The sequence below is a fragment of the Mesocricetus auratus genome, unplaced genomic scaffold (genome assembly GCF_017639785.1).
Source record: "Mesocricetus auratus isolate SY011 unplaced genomic scaffold, BCM_Maur_2.0 contig_12218_pilon_obj, whole genome shotgun sequence".
Taxonomy (NCBI): domain Eukaryota; kingdom Metazoa; phylum Chordata; class Mammalia; order Rodentia; family Cricetidae; genus Mesocricetus; species Mesocricetus auratus.
The window spans coordinates 14,478-21,186 of record NW_024434863.1 but is presented as its reverse complement, the minus strand read 5'-3'; the positions used below and the strand labels follow the sequence as shown (position 1 = coordinate 21,186).

The window sequence follows — 6,709 nt, the reverse complement described above, 5'->3', positions numbered from 1 at the left end:
TCTCAGGAGGTACTAGTTATCCACCTGTAATAGGGGCTTTATTGAGGAAACATCTTTTCAGGGATCATATCCATTTGATTGATTTATCATGTATGGAGCGTGGGAGAAGCATCAGGGACAGACTTTCATGAGACCTATGCTGGAAACCAATGAGTGGAGGTAGCTCACTTTCCTCCTAGCTTAGTGTAGTCCCTCCAGCCATCATTAACTGGAGAGGTATTGGGAGCATTTTACTGATGACATTTGAAGAGGAGCCATCAGAACTCCTTTCCTTCAGTAACTATTGAAAATATTCTAATATACAAGAGAAAACTCTCTCATTTTAAAGGTCCTGCAGAGTAAGCATGGGATCTCCAAATTTGGAGAGGAGAGAAAACACCCATTAAAATATAAAATGTGCCATGTTTTTTGTTCTGTGTTGCTGTTACCCCACTCAGGATTGTTGTCTTTTAAATCCATCCATGTGGCTGCAAATTCACAATGTCATTGTATTCCCGCCTGAGTCATACCCCATTTTTTATATGTACCACATTTACCTTATCCAGTTTTCAGGGCAGGGTCAGCTTGGTTGGTTTCAAGTTCTGACCATTACAAATAAAACTCTGTGAGCATAGTTGATAGGTCGAATGTCCATGTGGTATGGTTGTTTATCCTTTAGTTATATGCCCAAGAGTGGATATGCTGTGCTTTGTTGTAGATTGACACCCAACATTTTGAGAAATGACCACCCGTATTTCCGCAGTTGCTTACAAGTTTTATACAGAAAAGGGACAGTGTTCCCCTTACTGTATATCCTCTCCAGTATACATTGTCATTAATGGTTTTGATCTTAGCCATTCTGACCAGTAAAAGATGACATCTTAGATGATGTATGATTTTATTTTCCCTGATGGCTAAGGATATGTACCAGATCTTCTATTGCCTTTTGGCCACTAGAGACTGTACTCTTCAGAATTCTCTGTTTAGCTCTGTATCCCATGTATGCACACATAAGTAGATATTTGACATAAAGCAGAGAATATTCAGCCTACACTTTACAACTTAAGGGAGTCCAAAGAACATGAAGGGCCCTAATAGGTAAATGCATGGATTCTCCCATCCCCCCAAAATGGAAACATACAATGTCTCTTGTATATATTTGGAACACAGGTGAAGGAAGAGTATGTTGTTAGAATGCAGAAGGTAGAACGAGAGCACCAGGGTCTGGGATGGTCATGTTGGGGGAGGCCGCAGGGGAACTGAGCAAGGAAAGGGAGACTTTGATGGAGAGAGCATTTGTTGGGTTAGCAGAAATGTGGCTCTAAGGAAATTCCCAGGAATCCACAAGCATGAGCCATGCTTAAACTCTGAGTCATAGTGGAGGGGGCACCTTAGTGGCACTTGCTGTGCAATCATGTTGATGAATACCTTGTTGTCATTATAGAGCTTTTGTCCATTAAACCAAAAAGGTAGGTGAAGAGAACCACAGCTAAGCACTGGCCCAACTCGTGGATTATAATCTTGCAGCAGGAGGTGTGATAATATGAGCAGAGTGGCCAGGTCTTGGGACAGAAACAGCTGAGCAAAGCAAGAATCAAGTTGGAGGTCCCCGAGTCTGGACTGACACCTCACAACCCTGCATAAAAATGAACTAGTCCTTGGAATGTGCATGAACATTGTGTGATTTGGGCAGGTGTTGGCTCCACCACACGGGGTACAACGATTTATCCCTACTGCATAAAATGCCTCTTGGGTGCCCATTCCCTGTGGAGACATACCTTGCTCACCCTACATACATGGAGGAGGGTATTTGGTCTGCTTCCATTGATGTCAAAGAATTTGTTGATTTCCCATGTGGGAACCTCACATTCTAAGGGGTGGATTGGGGGGTTTGTGGGTGGAATGTGTGCATTGCTGAGGGATAGAAAGGGACTCGGGATCGGTATATAAAAAAACATTATGTTAATCTTCTGCAAATGATAAAATGAACACAGTTTGGAGAAAGATACCAAACAAACAAAATATAAGGTATTAACAGACAGAATCTACTCAGTGCCTGTGACTGAATGAGTAGAATTTAGGATCTTCATGTGACACAAGACGTAAACTACACTTCTCATCGTTACTCTTGTTCCCTGATCTGACATTATCTGGAATAAACTAACATCCAAACATGCAGAGTACTCCTTCAGTTGTGGTATGTAGATCCATTTCCAACTGGAACCTAGGAGTTACAGGGACACATAGATCTAATCCTTATCTGGAGGCCAGAAGACAAACACACCCTGAATCCAGACCTCAATCCGTAAACAGGCCACCCCCTCTGGTGGGATACTATACAGGGCATGGAGAGAGGAAGGTCTTCCTCTTTGCCAGCTGATCCTTGCCTTGCAGCAAGTCCCTCCCTCCTTCACTGGTATTTGTGACTACTTCTCCTTACTTCCAGAATATACTGAAGACCAGCAGACAGGTCCCACTTTCTGGACTGAGTAAGTACTGAGGTCTTGCACTTTCTCTTCACAGCTAGATACTGTGAGGCTATCAGGCCTACAGCCCTAAGTCATTCTAAGGAATCTCCTTTCTTCATATGGTCAGAGTTTCTTTCTATCTGTTCTGTTTCTCTAGGGAACCCTGGTACAACATTTTTTGATACGAGGGCATAAAGTTCTCCAAACCATCCAAGAGTTGAGGTAAATTGTCAAAAGTAGTTACCTGTTGACCTAAGATTCAATCTAGAAAAGGAAACAGTGTGGTGGTGAGATTGCAGCTATCCCTAGAAGCTCAATCTGTCTTCTCTGAATCTAACATTGAAATCTGGATAGAAAATTTCAGAGAGACCCAAGTCTCCAGCCCCAAAGAGTTGGGGATACAGAGGAAAGCAGAAAACAAAATTCTGAAATTGTGTCTGCAGTGATATGAAGTTTCCTATTTCTCAAGTCACTGGTGATCAAAAGAGCAAAATAACCATGCTGCTTAGCCAGTGAAGCCAGGCAGACACGTTTCCTCCGAGGACTCGTGGGACAAAGGCAGGTGGATATCTGTGTGTTCAAGTCTACCCAGGGCCACACTAGATTGAACCAGCCTAAAAGAGTAACAGAGCTCGTGCCCTTGATCACAGCAATAGAATGGTATAAATGATAGGAGCGGTGACATTCAGTATTCAGGCTCAAGATGATCTCCATGTAGGCTGAGGAGAGGTAGGAGTGTGATGCTTGGGGAGAGTATGTGGAGTCTGAGGTAGAGGCAAGAGCTAGTGGCTTGGCTGCTTTGCTTGCCTGATGCTCAGATTGAAGCTTAAGCCCCAATATCAGTCTCTGGTCTTTTTTTGTTACAGATATCTGTAATTGTGACCTCCAGGTTGAAGAAGAAAACACCCTACCTTTTGATGTTGGAGCCAAGTTAACTGTCAAACTGCCACAAGCAGATATGTCAGGGGACCTGGCAGCCGAGAGCTGGGGCTTCACAGAAGTCAGTTTTCAGAAATTCACCTATGGATGGATCATCAGCAAGTTATGTTCTATCCTGCGGGAAATGAGGGAAGCCATTGAAAGCCGAACCTTCTCCTCAGGAGCCAGGGACAAAAACAGATGGAGTTTGAAAATACACCCGAATGGGATGGATGAAGAAAGCGAGGGCTACTTGTCAGTTTGCCTAACGTTGCTCAGGTGCCCAAGGAGACCAGTGTGGGCAAAGTTTCAATTTTGGATCATCGATATTGAAGGAGAGGAAACACAAGGCATGAAGAGCCCAAGATTCTTCAGGTTACTAGAAAATCAACATTGGGGATTCAGAAAGTTCATCCTTCGAGATTTCCTCTTGTCCCAGAAACTTGGCTGCTCGAAGACAGTGAACTCAGCCTATGATGCAAGGTGACTGTGTCCAAGATTCCTTCAGCTTCTCTGAGGAGACCACGATGCCAGGGATCCAGGTTCCAAGGTGCACTCTGGCAGATGAGCTAGGAGAGCTGTGGGAGAATTCCTTCTTCACAGACTGCTGCCTGGTGGTAGCTGGCCAGGAATTCCGGGCTCACAAGGCCATCTTAGCAGCTCGCTCTCCAGTTTTCAGACCCATGTTTGAACATGACATGGAGGAGAGAAGAACAAACCTCATTGAGATCCACGATCTGGAGCCTCAAGGCTTCAGGGCAATGATGGGCTTCATTTACCCAGGGAAGGCACCGGATCTCCACAGCATGGCAGATGTTCTGCTTGCAGCTGCCGACAAGTATGGCCTGGAGAGTTTGAAGGTCATGTGCGAGGACACCCTCTGCAAGGACCTCTCCGTGGATACTGTTGCCCAAACTCTCGTCCTAGCTGACCACCACAGTGCAGGGCAGCTGAAACCCAGGTGCTGGATTTCATTACATCACATGCTTCTGAAGTCTCTGAGACTTCAAATGGAAGACAATGGTGGGATCATATCCCCATTTGCAGGCTGAAGCATTCAGCTCCCTGGCTTCTACTCACTGTTCTTTACTGGAGCCCCCTCCCAAACGCGTCATCCAATCTTAGGATCCACTTAGCTCCTACTTACAGGAGCATTCAATAAACGGCAGCCAGCATTGTTTCCAAGGACACCTGGGTAGACTGTGGGACACTGTAGTAATTTCAGAGAACCTATGGAAAGACAGCATGGGGGCTCAGTCCTTTAATACCCCTGGAGATGTGTTGAATGTCAGTTTTGGGTAGGGAGAGCACTGCGTCTGGGATTCTCTACCCAGATGCTGTACTGGTTGGAACAAGCAGTTGGAGCTCCAGCAGAGGGCCAGTTCCATGAGTTCAGCTGTCAGCATTTGAGGGAGACTTCTCAAATTCCTTAACTGGAGATCCAGTGGAATGAAGTCCTCCTCTTGTCTCTCTGGCTGTATCCATTTCTGTAAACCAAACACTATAAAATTAATAAAAAATTTTACAACCATTTTGCAGATTCTGTGGTGTTTCTGTTTGAAGAAACCTGTATTAGTTCACCCAGTACTGCTCAGGTTGTGTGAGTTTGGTTACCATCCTCATGGCTGCACCATTCACACAAAGCCTCACTACTCATTCTTGGCACCAGGATTTGGCGGAGTAGATGCCAAAGGTGAGGACAACTGCATCTTTCAGAGTCTTTTGGTAGGCTAGTCTTTGCTAAAGACTTTAGGTGTTTTGAAAAAGGAGAAGGACATTGATTTATTGAGAATCCATACTTTCCCTACCTGAAATGTGGGTCCGTTTTTAGATATTGGAAAAATAATTCTTCCATCCCCAGCACTGTTAAAATGAATTCTCTTCAGGGAGACAGGCTCAAAGGCTGGGACTTTGCTGCCACTAATTTGTACTCCTCTGCCGGAATCCTTCTGTTCTCCTTTGACAGCTCTTTCCAAATTAATGCTGGAGTCATAATTTAAGTTGTTAATCCCAACCAAGCTCCCTGATGATTTAGGTACCAAAGTTTGAAGACAGCATTTCCATGTGTGTGTGTGTGTAGCCGGGCTACCATCAAATCATACCCACTCTGCAGAAAGAATTTGCTTTCTTTTGTTTCTTTTGCTCTATATATAGCATGCATTATGTGATGCTGATATTATTATTTCTAACACTTCTAGTTACACCAAAGTCAGGAAATCAGATTGTTTGTTTCTTAAAAAGGGGAAAAATCATAACATTATTGCTTTCTGATAGAAAATTCCCTGCTGAGATTGACTGACATTCTCAAAATGATTGATCTTGAGTAGGAGACTGCCTCCAAACAGGATATGAGGCCCTCTTTCTAGAGGAAAGAACTTCCAGGCATTCATTTAATAGTTTAGGAAGGAACTCTCTCCTCTACGTCTCTCTGTGTGTCCCTCAACTTGAATCTCTATCATTCTCTGTCTGACTGTTTCTCTGTCTGTCTGTCTCTTTTTCTTTTGCTCTGTGTCAGTCTCTGTGTGTCACTCTGATTCTTTCTTCTATGTATATCTCTGTGACACACAGCATGCCTTTCTTTCTGTCTGTGTGTCAGCCTGACTGTCTTTCTGTCTGTTTCTCTAGCTCTGTCGCAGAGCATCTCTCTGTCAATCTGTGTATTTACCTCCAGCAAATGCTGTGCATGTCTGTTTAGAATGATGATAACTGTCTACATGTCTGTTGCCTTGTCACAATCTCATCTCTCCATTAATGTTGATGTATGTCACTCTCTCCCTCAATCTATGTCTGTCTCATAACTATATCACTCTGTCTCTCTCTCTCTCTCACTCTGTCTCTCTGTCTGTCTCTTTTCCTTCTCTTTCTCTTGCTCACTCTGTCTCGGTCTCTTCATATCTCTCTCTGTATGTTTGTGTGTATGTGTTTGTGGGTGTGTGTGTGTGTGTGTGTGCAAATCCTGCTGTGTCTCTCTCTAACTCTCTCCATCCTCAACTATCTTACTACATGTGTATTTGTTCTGTAAGGTTCTGCCACAGGACAAGTGATTTTCTCTGTTATGTGGACTCTCATGTAGTTCCAGAAATGAGCCTCATCCTATGGGGACATGAATGCTTTGTCTCCATTAAGTCACCCAGAGTATCACCTACCCAAATGAAAAACACCACCAATGGCGCTTTTGACATGACTATGAGTAAAAGTGTCGCTGCTTTCTGCTTCTGTGGCTCCCAGTTACCCAAGGAGAGGCTGTTCCAACTCTTCAGAAGCAAGCTCAGGACCACAAGTTAGAGGACTTTTCTGACAAATGAGGCGGCTTCCAGTGATAGCCTAACTTCCTTTCAAATGAC

At 44.0% G+C, this 6,709-nt stretch overlaps 1 pseudogene; it reads left to right on the top strand.

Moving 5' to 3' along the window:
* The first annotated feature begins 3,313 nt into the window (after nt 1-3,313).
* LOC121138661 lies at nt 3,314-4,490 on the top strand (annotated as a pseudogene).
* Nucleotides 4,491-6,709: the final 2,219 nt, after the last annotated feature.